This window comes from Erythrolamprus reginae, chromosome 5 (genome assembly GCF_031021105.1).
Source record: "Erythrolamprus reginae isolate rEryReg1 chromosome 5, rEryReg1.hap1, whole genome shotgun sequence".
Taxonomy (NCBI): domain Eukaryota; kingdom Metazoa; phylum Chordata; class Lepidosauria; order Squamata; family Dipsadidae; genus Erythrolamprus; species Erythrolamprus reginae.
In genome coordinates this window covers 48683948-48698716 of record NC_091954.1, presented here as the reverse complement: position 1 = coordinate 48698716, position 14769 = coordinate 48683948, and the positions used below count along the sequence as shown (strand labels likewise).

The 14769-nt window shown below is 42.1% G+C and overlaps 1 protein-coding gene across 2 annotated transcripts in view; it reads right to left on the bottom strand.

Annotated features, from left to right (window-relative positions):
- CHST15 (carbohydrate sulfotransferase 15) overlaps window positions 1-7408 on the bottom strand; it is an 81850-nt gene extending 74442 nt beyond the window's left edge. Inside the window, exon 1 of one of the 2 annotated variants that reach the window (XM_070753993.1) lies at window positions 7014-7408. The gene's annotated coding sequence lies outside the window, so the exon portion shown is untranslated. The remainder of the gene's footprint in view (window positions 1-7013) is intronic. The other variant, XM_070753992.1, reaches the window with a different exon arrangement.
- Between the last annotated feature and the right edge of the window lie 7361 nt (window positions 7409-14769).

Genomic DNA, 14769 nt, shown 5'->3' with positions numbered 1-14769 from the left:
AGCGCGAAGCCGTCCGGGTGCATAGGGAAGAGCCGGGATGCTGACTTAATGTCGCATTTATCCATAAGGGCTCCATCCCCACACTGCATTACCATGGCCACGACCGCCTCCAAGGATGCGAAGCCGGCCAAACAAAGTTCGTCAGGAACGAAAACCTTCACTGACTCCCTTTAAGAAAAAGTGGTGAATCAACCTAGATTCATCACCCACCTATCAGGGGACCCCCCTGAATGGGGAGACCCCAAGATTCGGGAAGGGCGGCTCCGGGAAGGGCCCAAGGCCCCTCCCCATGGCCACCTCTTATGCTGTCCCGGACCGAACAAGCCGTTATGTCCCACAACCAACCGGAGGTTGTTGAACCGAAAGGCCTGCTCGAACCCCCCATGTAAGGGATCCCGAATCCCTTAGAGAAACCTAGCAAGAGAGCGGCCGCTCTCGAGCAGGGGTGGTCGTCCATCAACCAACCCCATTGTTGTTGTTGTAGTTGTTGTTATAATTAAATGGGCTGGGCCCAGTTTCCCCCCCCCCGTAGGTGGGGCTTGCCCTTTCAGGGCAGGGGTACATTGCAGCGGCATGGGAGCCCCGCCTTCCCGCACGCATGGCTATACATACAAAAAGGGGGGAAACAAGTCCCTCTGCCGCAAGCCCAGGACAATGCAGCGAAAGGGTCCCACCCTGTGGTGGCCCCCTTGTCCAATCTCCCTGGCCCCGACGGGTAAACCGTCAAAAGGGGCGGAGGCCCTCTGGCCAGGGTTGGCGGTCAAACCCCCTGCCCCCAAAGCACCAGGCCCCGGCAAAAGCTGCCCCAGGGGCCTGTGCTCTCGCACTAGGAGCCAGGGGGGGGGGAAGGGGGCAAACCTGGTTAGGAGTCCCCCACCCCCCCGAAAAAACGCCATAGAATAGAATTTTCTTGGCCAAGTGTGATTGGACACACAAGGAATTTGTCTTGGTGCATATGCTCTCAAGGTACATAAATGAAATATACATTTGTCAAGAATCATGTGGTACAACACTTAATGATTGTCATAGGGGCCAAATAAGCAATGAAGAAGCAATATTAATAAAAATCTTAGGATATATTCAGAGTAGTTCCTGTTTGCTGCTCTGATCTCCCTTGTTAATATTTTTCTGGCCTGATTAAGTTAAATAATAACTGTAATGAAGTTTGTCCATGATTTACTGAAATAGTAAAGGCCAGGAACAAACTTCCCGCAGACCCAGTAGCTGAATCCACAGCAACAGCGTTCAAACATGCCTGGGACAAACATACAGCCATCCCAAGACAAGATACAGAAACAGAACAAGGGCAGACTAGAGGGACCAATAGGTCTTTTCCTGCCTATGTCCATGCTTGCCTACAAATATATGACATCGTTCCAACCATCATCAGTCTCATTAGGAGTATGATTAATATGTGCCATGGTTCTTAATTTACACCTGAGGGAACTGGGGCCCCCAGGCCCCAAGAGGGCAGCAAAAGGCCTCTGCCCAAACAGGCAGCGCAGCAGCATGAAGCTGCCACCGAGGGCCCAACCGTCCTCCTTTTTTATTTTATGTTGTGTTTTATTTTTATTGCTTTTTGGGGGCCACGAACCGGGAGGGGCCGCACACGCGAGCCCCCACCCTAGCCCCCCACGTCCCCAAGGGGGCTACCAGAAGGATCCCCCCCAAAATAGGGGGGGCAACAGCCAAACGGCCTTCCCGCCGGACCTGAAGCCCCCAAACCGTTCCCCGAGCCTCCGATGAGGCTCTCAAAATGGCGACCGCAACACGCGGCCGCCTGTTACGTGGGGTGGGGGTGGGGGCCTCACGCGGGACTCCTGCCGCCAGCCCGTTGCTGCCCAAGACTCCTTGAAGATGTGCAGACCGGCAGCCTCGGATGGGCGAAGCGAGCGACGAGCAGTGCCCCAAGCCTCTAACGAGGCCCGAAATGACGGCCGCCTCACGCGGCCGCCGAAAGGCTCCAAGAGCAGACAGCCGAGTGTCTGCTCTTAGCACCAGGTCCGGGCGAACAGGCTTTCTTCCCGGCCTGCTGTCCCTTAAATAGGGCCAGCAGGCCCCGCCCGGACCCGACGTCATGCCCGGCCACGTGGGAAGGGCATTCTCGGCCGAAATCTCGCCTCGCGAGATTTCGGCCGAAAACAAGATGGCGGCCGCCATCGGAAGGGTCCGAGTCTGCCCGGCCCTTCCGCAACAGCGCCGTGGGGCCGGTAAGTCAGCCGGCGATATTTCTCCTAAAGAGTTAACCTTCTTTTCTAAAGAGCTTTTTTAAATTTAATTATTTATATTCCACTAGAATCTAAATATCCTTGGCAATCACAGAAATAGAAAACAGTAGTACAAAAGTAAAATAAATATAGTAAAAACATAACTTTACTGTCTTTCAAAAAAGATTTAAGTCAACTGTTAATTCAATCCATAAAACCAGGAAGTAGCCCCAATCTCTATTCTAATTTTTCATGGAGTGGGAATCTAACAGCATTCTTATCTAGGATGAGTAGTGGGAACCTACAGCATTTGTGTCTATTCTCAACTATTTGGTTCTACTTAGAAAAGGCAGTCCTACAATTATTTCGAACCCAAGATATTAAGTATTTTTTTAAAGGCTAAGCAAGTTAAGTTAAAAAAAAGAGTTATCATGCAGCAATAGTCTATTAAGTCTTTAAGTCAAGTGGGTGTTCACTTAAAGTTGCACAACAAGCAGATAGACCAAAGGAATAGCTAGACAAGGAATTTAAAACTTTAGGAAGTGAGACCTCATGTTGCCCCAAGATAGTTTTGGATGCATGTTCAATTTGCATCCAATGTTTGACAAAGTCTATAATGTTAAAGAATGAGGAGATGATTCAATAGGATGAAAGTAATAATTTAAGTGCATGTGAAAATGGCATGCTGCACTTTAGCAAAATGTAATTAAAGAGTTAATTGGCCACTGCAGGCAGAGTAAGGGTTGAGAGAGGTAGTTGATGGCTGGACAGACAATGTGGGTGTACATGTAAGAGAAAACCATGAATAGCCTTAATGACATTACCTTCAAATTGCAATTGCAATTGCATTGCCTTCTTGCAACATCAGTGGAGACAGAACAATTACGTATTACTGTTTCTCTGAAACTCTCAGCATTTTGCAATCTAGTTAATACTGCATGTGATATTAACAAATTATTTTTACTGGACTTCAAAAAGCTAACACTGCTGCTATATCACAGCTGCTGTCTAAAGATAGATTGTTAAAAGTTTTAATAGCTAATGACATCCCTGATATAAGTACGTTTTAACCAGCAAGATATTTCATAGCTGCATTAACAATACTCTATTTATCAATAATTTAGCGTTTTTCATACATAAATTACTTGAAAATCATATATTACTTCTATAATCTTTAATCTTCTAAACTGGACCAATATGTTTTCCTTTTTAGAAAGGAGATTGAACATCAGATAGTGACTTTCTAAGACTTTGACAAACTCAAATCCAGAGATGACAGAGAAATTCAAGTTCAGTCCTTTATATACTTATATCTAATAGACAGAATCTTGCCAAACTAAATCTATAACCTTCTAACCTACTAGATATATCCTGAGAGATCCTAGGATGTGGCTACCCTGAACTTTACCCTTCCACCCTTCAGCTCAGAGCTACAGTCTCTCAATCCATCTTGAGAAAGCTGTCTTGCCAAAGCCTGGCCTCACAGCTTCTCCAGGTGCACATTCCATCACACTATCTAGCTTTATTCATCTGATTCAGCTAAAAAGTAATTTCCCTTGCATCATACTCAGCTGCAGTCTCTTGGCAACAATATGGAAGCAGCTTACTATAGCCCCATAGCACCTTGTACAGCACCAATTTCTTTTGCAGCAATAAGCCCACTTTAAACCATGGGAAAAGATTCTGGATAAATGCTTCTTTAGGGTGGCCCTACCAAATGCTGAATCCTATCAAGATATCAGGATCTTATTTGGTGGTGATTGCCTTAGCTCTCTTGCCACTAAGATGGAGCAGCACTTGGATATAATTGAACTGTCAACTTAAAAATTGACCCTTTTATTTTAGTTTAGGATCTTCATTCTAGTTTCAGTCTCTTAGAATTTGATTAACTGTGACAACTGCTCCTTCAGCATATTATTTGATGAAGTTAAGATTCTCTAAATAGTAGATAATCTGTAATATAAGGACAAAACTTCCACTTATTTTTCTTCCGCAAGTCCATTTTAATGACTATTTGAAGTTGCAACGGACTTCAAAACTACTTACAACAAATCCTCAAAGTTATGATTGCCACACACTCATATTCCGGGATCATGTAATGACATTTCAGGCTGTTGGAAACCATCTTGAATTTGTTACCGATAATAGCATCCCACAGTCACGTGACTGTGATTTGCAACTGTTTTGTCATTACGGCAAAAACACCATTGCTTAGAGTCACTTAACCATGTGGTTTGCCTAAAAGCCCATTGGTGACTCATTTAATGGCAGTAGTACCAGGGGTCATAAATAGTCAGATCAACAGCTTATTATCATAATACCAGGAGCAATTGTGGTCCATAAATCAAAGTCTGCCTGTAAACATCTGATGATCTCGAAATGATGGTAATAATAAAGTACTCTGTATTTTAAAATGTAAAAATAAATTTGTAATGAACAGAGTTGGTATATCAATGTTGTTGATGTTTATCAATGAACTTATATTTAAAAAAACCATTTCTGCAAATCAAATAACCATTATGATAATAAAATTAAAGATAATATTTAGCTGCTTAAAGTTTTGGCCTTACAGTAACTTTGAAGCACTTGCAGCAAATACATTTAATTTTTCATTCATTTCATTCCTCTAAAGAAACTTACTGACAAATATTCATATTTATATAACTATTAACCACAAAGATACTTAAATATTAAACAGGAAGTTATCAACCTAAGTCATACTTTGTTTCAATATTTATCCCTGGAAAATTGCTATACAAATATTATAATTAATCAATTAGTTATTCCCAACTGACCAACCAGCAAAATTGCAATATCTCAGTTATTACACAATTCCTCCAAGGCCTCACTTCACACTGACAATGTTTTGGAAGGACACATGAGATTTCTTTTTTTATATAAGCTAGGTGTCCTTATCTGTTTATATGTAAACACCATTATCTATTAAGGAACAGACATAACAATCCACATTTCTCATTCTTCAGCCATTAAATAGTGCAAGGGGTGCTTTTAAAACCCTATTAGGACATTAAAGATCACACCATACAAAATATTATTTGTCCTTTTTTATCCAGAAGTCATTTTCAGTTTTTATTTCACCAACATTTGGAAATGAGAAAAGATTTTTAAAACATGCAGGGAGTTGTCATTGAACAGTGAACATCACTAATTAATCAATATCCAATATTACACTAATGCTACAAATTACCTTCTCTAGAGAATCGTTTAAAAAGAAATAAAACATAAAAGTTTGTTGTTGTGGCAAGCCATTTAATCAATCCACCATCTAAAACTGCCTAAGAAATACCATTTTCCATAAAAAGATTAACTGATATTGCCAGAAACTAATCCATGGTCTTCTGAATAATCAAATGAAAACTGAAAAATGCATGCACCCATTTCCAGATAAGCTACCTGGCACCTTAATACCCATCTTACAACTGCGTAAGTACTTTGGAAGCTCTTACTGTCAAGCCACAAAATATATTATTCTTATTACAAATCCTATTGATTCTACAGCTATGAAGCTCTAGAAAACCCTTATTTCTAAATGTACATAGCACCGTATATTTCTAAATGATGTACGTAGCACAAATGTATATGCCACGGATCACTTATACATTAAAAGACCTCATCTTTGGATCAGGATTAAATCAATTTCATAACAGCCAAAGGAATATTCTATCTATGTTATGAATGCACCATTTCAGTGGCATGATGTGCTTATGATGATGCTAAACAGTTACTGATGACATTGTGGTTTCAGTTATGACAGCGAACAAGGAAAAGTAAAGGTAGAAATAACAGGGACACTACTGCAGAGTTCTGGAAATAAACTCGCTCATGTTCAATGCCTTGTATGATATTCCCAACCCTACAAATGATTCCAACCTCTTAAAGGATCGACACTTTTCTCACAGCACAAGATTCCACGGACTGTCTGTCTGTCTGTCTGTCTGTCTGTCTGCCTGTCTCTCTACCTACCTACCTACCTACCTATTGGATTTATATGCCTCCCCTCTCCGGGGACTCCAGTTGTGTATCATGAAACGTTTTGATTAGAAGTGATGTCCCTGGACATCCCCCACCAAGTCAAGCTTTTAAATCCTAAAGATGCCACAAGATGTTTTTGTTGATTTTCATTTAACAGGCTAACATAGCTCCCCCTGTGGAAACTGTTAAAACACGATTAACATTTTTTTTAAAAAAAATAAAAAATTCCTCAGCAGACAAATTCAGGCACAGCAGCACGGTAGATAGATGGTGTAGCAAAGCAATTACAGTCTAAAAAATTTATATTTTAAAAAAAAACATCGTGGCTGGATAGTCAGCAAGGCACCGCCGCTGCCAATCCCATCGACCGGGGAGGGACACACCAACAAACCAGGAGAATACAACGCAACTGACTCAGCCCGAAGTTCTGCTTCTTTTTCCAGTCAGGGGAGAAGAGAGGAAAGGCTGGACTTTGGAAGCATCTGCCCGCCGATATATAAAATTCCTTTCTCCTGGTCACCTCGGAGGAAAGAACCCTTTTCTCAGCATCCTTTTCGCTCTGTAGACAAGAGCGGCGCTTGGGTTGCCTCACGCAAGGGCTTTATTTTGTTCGGGTTTCCCCCCCCCCCTATTTCTTCCTCCGCCGACGAAAGAGGGACGTGCCGGGTCTGGAGGAACCCCCCGGCCGCGTACTGAAGGCGCGCGCCCCTCCTCGCTCCACACAACTTCCCCCGAAGTCAGGCGGAAAGGATCCCGGGGAGTCCTCTGGGCGCGAGCCTCCTCCTCCCCCGCCCTCCCCTCCGCAAAACTGACCTTGCTCAGGGGATGCAGGTCCGGCACAATCCACCCGGCGCGGCGCGTGCCGCGGCCTCCTCCTTTTCTCCCTTCCTCTGGGCAACTTCTTCCCTCGGGCGGACCGGCGAGCCTCCTCCCTTCAAGCATCCCTCGTTCGCCCAGACCTCTTCCTCTTCTCTCTTCTGCACACCCACATACCCTCCCACCGCACACACACACACATCTCACCGCTCCGGACTCCCGCTGCTTGGCTCGCGGAGCCCTTCCCTTCTCCTTGCACCCGCCACCTCAGGCAGACACCCCCCACCCCCCTTGAGCTGAGGAAAGAAGCCGGGCGAGCGGCCGGAGGGGGGCTCGCTCGAGTCGGCGCCGCGTCTCCAAAAGCGCTCGCTTGCGCCTCCGCCGCGCGCTGCACCACATACCGGGCGAAGGAAGGCGGGGCGGGCCGCGCGGTGGGAGGGGAGGGAGGGGGCGTGGTGCCCCTGACCTGCCGCCTTTCCTTGCACAAACCGCCGGGGATTGATGATGTTCAGGGTGGCGGATCCGTTTCCTCGATTCGTTTGGGGGGCTTTAACGGGGAGAAGGAAGCCCGATTTCCTCCGGCAGGCCGTCCTCGCCGGGTGGCACGGGACTAGCATCACCTAAAAAGCCGAGCCAGAGTTACGACGGGGTGGTAGGGTTTCCGGCGCGCGTCGCAGCCGAGCGCAAGAAAGCCCCTAGATGGGGATGAAAATGATTTGAGCAGCCTCGCAAGGCGTCGGGCTAAAAACCAACGAACGGACGAAGAAGTTTGGATTCAACTTCCCTCGGAGTCCTCCCGAGCACGCGGCTTTAAATCCAGGCGTGGAAGGTTAGCCTTAAGCCCCCGCCAAGGAAAGTCCTGTCTCTCTTGGCGGTTTGGGGTGGTTTGGTTTTTCTTGCTGCCCTTGCGTTGCTTCAAGTTTTTGGACGAAGGAAAGGTGGGCGTCGACTCCGAAAAAGCTCGGACACGTTAGAGCAGTGATTTTCAACCTTTTTTGAGCTGCGGCACATTTTTTACATTTACGAAACCCTGGGGCACATTGAGCGGGAGGGGGCTAAAAAAAGTTTGGACAAATTTTTTTTCTCTTCCTCCCCTTCGCTCTATTTCTTTCTCCCTCCCTCTTTCTCTCCCTTCCTTCCTCTTTCTTTCTCTCTCTCTCCATCCCTCTTTCTTTCTCTTCCTTCCTTCCTCTCTTTTTTGCTCTTTCCCTCCCTACGTCCCTCTATGTCTTTCTCTCTCTCTCCTTCCCTTCCTCCCTCTCTTTCTCTCTCTCTCTTGCTTTCTTTCTCTAGTTCTTTTTTTCTCTCTCTCGCTCTTTCTCTTGCTTTCTTTCTCTCTCTCTCGCTTTCTCTCTCTCTTGCTTTCTCTCTCTGTGAGCTTCGCGGCACACCTGACCATGTTTCGCGGCACACTAGTGTGCCACGGCACACTGGTTGAAAAACACTGCGTTAGAGGACCACAAACAGGGCAATAAAATATGTTGCCTATTTCCGTTCGGCTGTGGCTTCTAAAGTTTGGAGAGGTGCTGTTTAGGACGAGGACGCAGTTTGGGAAACAGTTGAAGAAGCATTGATTGATTGATTGATTGATTGATTAATTAATTGGAGTTGAAAGGGACCTTGCAGGTCATCAAATCCAACCCCCTGCTCAAGCAGGAAACCCTACACCACCCCAACTAGATGGCAGACCAATTTTCTTTTGAATGTGTCATGTGATGGGGTGTTCACAATCTCTGCTGGCAGGCCGTTCCACTGGTTGATCACTCTCACTGTCAGAAAGTTCTTCCTTATTTCCAGGTTGAATCTCTCCTTGGTCAGTTTCCATCCTTTGCTCCTGGTCTGGTCCTCTGGTGCCCTGGAAAATAGTGTGACCCCCTCCTCTCTATGGAAACCCCCCCCCAAATATCTGTATACTGCTATCAAATCCCCTCTGGCCCTCCTTTTTGCTAGACTATCCATGCCCAGTTCCAGCAACCTCTCTTCCTATATCTTGGTTTCCAGTCTCTTTAAAGTGATCCAATTGTGCATACCTTTGGCATGCTGTATTGAAACAACAATAGATTTTAGTGCTGTGACATGTGATCAACAATAGATCTGAGCACTGTGATCACATGTAACCATAAGCATGAAGTATGCTAACTTTCAATCAGTTCGGCAGAACTGGCATCAAGTACTGTACTCTGAGTAGATAGCCCTTCGGTTGAAGCTTGGCCCTGGAAGGACTTATAAATTATAGCAATTTAATTAAATTCATGGCAAACCCTATTCTAAAGGCATATTGTGCTGATATTGTGCCTGGGTTCCTCCTTGTTCTTGCAACTTCTGAAAAATGTGCAGATCAAACAAAATCTCTGGAACAATAAACTTTTCAATTTAAGCAGCAGCTTCTAGCAATAGTTGTTTCAAAGTCTGTTTAAGAAAAGGAATGGCCTCCAGTATTGCCTTGAGCTCACTATTAAGTAATTGTGTTCAAAGTAAATATTTCACATTACACACAAATGGACTATCACATCAATAATACTGCAGAATGCCACCTCTCTTCTGTACAATTACCTTCCCAGCCATTTTTAATCCCAGCCTTTCCCTCTGTAGTTTACCAATGGGGAGAGGAGGGGACAGGAATTTATAAGAGATTTGGCTGGTATATATACAATCAAGTTCATTCTACTTACTAGAATTTTCTTACAAATTCATTTCTTATGCAGGTTGCCATAATACATTTCCGAAGGTGAGGAATGAGCTTCTCTCTCTCTCTTAGCTCAGAAAATTTGCATAAGTAAACCTAGCATTATAACATCTTGATACTTCCAGGGCTGAACAAACCATTGGAAAATTGTCATGCTGGAATATGCACAAATGCATTCACAATGGTATATTTTGCCTATGATTAGTGTCATCAAATTATTGCTATACAATTGGCCAAAATAAATACATGTAATTACAATATTTATGCTTATTTCATATATTATACATCATTTTTCCTACACAAACAACATAATAGTGTAAAATAGGTGGGAAATTGTGGCATTTTAGATTTTCAAGGCTCCTCAGTTTTATCTGCAGACTATGGCTGATGAGATTACATCCCACAACATCTGGAGAGCAAACACTGCTTAATTCTGATGTCAAAAAATGGTTTCTAATCTAATTATTTCAGAATTCTCCATTTCTCCTCTTGGAATTCACAAAACTAGGCATTTGAAACTATTATAATTCACCTTCAGTCCCAGATATGTTGACTGTTGTATCACACAGCCTCTATTTTCAACAGTTTTTTTACAGCTTGTTTATTTATTAATTTTAACTGTAAGAAACTTAAATTTCCAGCTGAAGGTCATTCATTTTCTTTAATAGCAGGAACTCTAACTGCATGTCTATCCACTGAACTGGCAAGTAAAATTCATTTAACACCATTGAATATATTTCTAAATAGATCTGAATAGGTATGAGTTAGAAAGAGAGGTTACCTGTGGTGATTTTATCCCTTTTATTTAGAATACAGTTAAGACCTGGTCTTAAAGGCCCAAATCTATCAATTATCTTTGGGTCACTTTATCTGCACTTTGAGATCTTGTTGAACATGAAGCAGTTATATAACCACTGAAAAATATGACAGGAAAAAGGCTGAAGTAATTACCTTGTAATTGCTTGGCATTGGTTAATTTCATATTTTTATGTCATTATAAAAATAGTTTTACATATTGGCTCTCTAAGGGCAAACAGGAAAAAAAAGATGTTTCTATTATTGTTTTCTTGCTTATTATTTGTTATTCCATTAACATGGAAACCGAAATATTCAAATGATTATACATGCATTTCAAATTTTATATATTTAAGAATGTTGACTTCCACATTCTTCTCATTTATTATTTTTTAATAAAATAAAGTACCTATCCAATTTTCCAATCCCAGATTATTTAAACAAAAAAATAAAAATAAATGCATCAATTAAGATTTAAGATTTAATTGGATTTGTATACCGCCCCTTTCCGAGGACTCGGGGCGGCTCACAGCATGTACAGAAAAACAGGAAACAGGAAATAACAATCCAATTAATAATACATTAAAACAATCTTCAAAATTCTAATTAAAAAACTATCAATACCATTCATTCAATAATCAAACTAAAACATTCATTGGTCTGGGGGGAAGATCTAAAGAACCCCAGGCCTGGCAGCAAAGATGAGTTTTTAAACTCGTTTGGAAGGCAAGGAGGGTGGGGGCAGTACGAATCTCTGGGGGGAGCTGATTCCAGAGGGCTGGGGCCCCCACAGAGAAGGCTCTTCCCCTAGATCCTGCCAGCCGACATTGTTTGGTCGATGGGACCCTAAGGAGACCAACTCTGTGGGACCTCACCGGTCGCTGGGATTCATGCGGCAGAAAGCGGTCTCAGAGATAGTCTGGTGCTATGCCATGTAGGGCTTTATAGATCATAACCAACACTTTGAATTGTGTCCGTAAACAGATCGGTAGCCAATACAGTCCACGGAGTGATGACGAGATATGGGCAAAAGGCCCAAAACTGATCGTGTGGCTGCATTTTGGATAAGCTGAAGTTTCCGAACATTCTTCAAAGGTAGTCCTATGTAGAAAGTGTTGCAGTAATTGAACCTCGAGGTGATAAGGGCATGAGTGACCGTGAGCAAAGACTCCCTGTCCAAGTAGGGCCATAACTGCTGCACCAGGCGGAGCTGGGCAGATGCCCCCCTCGCCACAGCCGAAAGTCGAGGAGGACGGCCAACTTGAAAACCCTCTCTGAGGGGGTCAATAATTCCTGCCCCGAGTGATGGACGGACAGATGGACGTGTGCTTGGGAACTCACAGCTCCAATGGCCTTGTCCACTTCATCAGGTGTCACCAGGTCAAACTCGCTCCAACAGGTGGACTAAGACAGATCCCTGTCACCTCGACTGATTCGTTGTCAGCGACTCTGCACTCCAATTGGAGTCGAGGTCAGTCCGGATCTGAGCAATTTTATCTGTGAAAAACTTATTAAAAGCCTCGGCACTACCCTGCAACTCCCGCCTGATTAAGAAGGGAGAAAGTCACCCTGAACAGGGCGGCCGGGAGATTCCGCAGACGCAATCAGGCCGACATTGTATGTACATCTTGTCGACAAGATCGCCACTTTGTAAATCTTAATATGTAAATCTGAACACTTTTACAAGTGTTTGGTCAGATTCGGATCTGGTCTTTCTCCAACACGTGTCTAAACATCTGTTCTGGCATTTCATTCCTCGGAGCTTCTTGGTAAACCAAGGAGACCTCCAGAGTCTGTTGCCAGAGAGAGGTCGCAAAGGCGCAATTCGGTCTAGAGCCTCCGTCGCAGCCCTATTTCAGGCTGCAGCAAGCGACTCTGCCGAACTGTGTACAAGTGAATCTGGCAAAACACCAAGCGCCCTTTGAAAACCTTTTGGATCCATCAGGCATCTTAGGGTTCAGGTGGCCAGATTCTCTCTTAGTGTTGAACCCACAACGAGCCATATAGTTTAGGGGTTGCAACTATTGTATAAATCAGACCATGTATAATGGACACTGGATTTATTAAAGATTTAGTTGTCATTTATCATTTTAAACTACAAGTCTTAAGTAAGTGTACATATAAGGAATGCTTTTATTTGTTTCTTGTCTAAAACTGTAAATATAATTGAATTGAACTGATGGCATGGAAGGGGTAGACACAAGATTATATTTTTGCATGTTTTCATCCATTTCTCCTTACAGTGTTGTCCTCATACACACATTTTACAAGCAATTTTCCCCAATGGAATTGGCTAACCTATATTATTTTCATTGCTGCATACAATTTAGAACTCTTAGTGAAGTAGAAATAGTGAAGTAATCATGTATTTAGCTTAGCTTACTATACCTTAGCTTCCCAAAGCTTTCGATTATCAGTGCTGAAGATACATTTAGAACCTCTAAAAGATATGTGTCTAATCCACCTTAGCTATGCAACAAATGTGGCAAATCCTGCTTTTTTCCTCTCTCTTTTAAGTATTAAAACTTTCTATAGGCCTCACAGTTTATGGATTGTAATTTTAGTATAGTAGACCATGTGTAATTGGCGAACTGGATTTTTTATTATTATTTAATTTTATAATTGTATATTTACTGAATATTTTTATTTGTTCTAATTTCTGGTCTATGTAATAAATTGAATGGAATTGAATGCATCAATTAAATTATTAAAATAGCAAGGTTTTAAAGTACATTAAGAGCACAGTAGCTTTTGGTACCTTTTTATTGCTTCTATCCTAACAGAAAAGGGTCCTAATGAATTTTCAGGAGGTTGCTTTATAATGATGATGTCACAAAAAAAAATACTCAAATGTGTTTCCAAAATGCAGTGTAAAAGATGATGGGACATAGATCAGAATGTTGTATGTGGAATAAGTTGAAGTTTATTGGATTAATATGCCGCCCCTCCCCTATAATAAACAATTTCAATGAGCCACCCCGAGTCTTCGGAGAGGGGTGCCATACAAATCTAATAAATAATAATAATAATAACTATATTCAAAACCTTGTAAATAATAATAAATAGCACATTGAATTGTGCCTAGAAATGAGCTGGGAGCCAAAACAAATGAACAGAAATACTGGTACTTGTGAAAAACAAACCAAAAATACATTCATTATTATTTTTTAAACAGCAGAAAACTACAACATTCTCTTCAAGATCTGACTACAAATTTCAACAATCCAATCTGTATGCATTAAATGAATGAATACAACATTAAGTAATGCTCATGAAAAGAAATGCTGCAGGATTGTCACAAAGTGAAACCAAGCGAAGGTAATCTTGCTTCCAGGACTATTTCCAAACTATGGGTGGGATGTTTCAAATAAAATAAAACCATACCATACATCTAAACTCAGATCATGCTTGCACAAATTAGCAATTTGTCTTGTATGTCTGGTTCATCCTTTAATTTATTTTTTCTTGGTGATGGTTGTGATTATGGTAACCTAGGCTGTCATTCTACAAGGCACTAAGTTGGAGGAAAAACTGTTCCAGAGAAAAAACTACACTCCCACAGGTTTAAGTTTCATCTTTCTCTAATTATGTATAGGTTTGGGCAGGTCAAGATTTTTTTCTTGGAATTAAAACTACTACGTTCTCCTATGGTTAAAAAAAGATTAATGATCTCTCTCCTTCTCTCTTTCTCTTTCTCTCCCCCCCCCCCCATCATGTGTTTCTGCATTGGTTTAGTTGTAATATCTATTTCACATAAGATAAAATCTCACTGAATAGAGATTCTAGGAAACAGTTTTTCTACCTAACAAATTACTTACAGTAGCCTATTTTTTCAGATTTTTTTCCCCCTAATACACTACCTTGGTATTTCTGTGAAGAATCCCATGAATGATTCATGTCTCTTTTATATGCCAAAGCATATAAATGCTGTATATGCTTGGGGGAAATTTCCAGTATTTTGGTTGAGAGTTCTGGAATTGGTAATCCTCAAATAAGTGAGTGTTAGATAAGGAAATAGGTTCTTCCAAATTCAGCATTAGGATATTATTCATTTATTAGCATACATTATTTAATGTGAGTTGATATTGCTATTTCAATTAGCAGTTCTTGGACATGTTTTAGTGTCCAATTAATTAAAATGAATAGAATAATATATCTCTACTTTTCACTGCAATCAGACTTTCTTGTCATGAAGGTGAATGTTATTTATTGCTCCTGTAGCATTCGAAGAGCACTGTAAAAACAAATCTTAAGGCAGGTTATTGTTGTCCA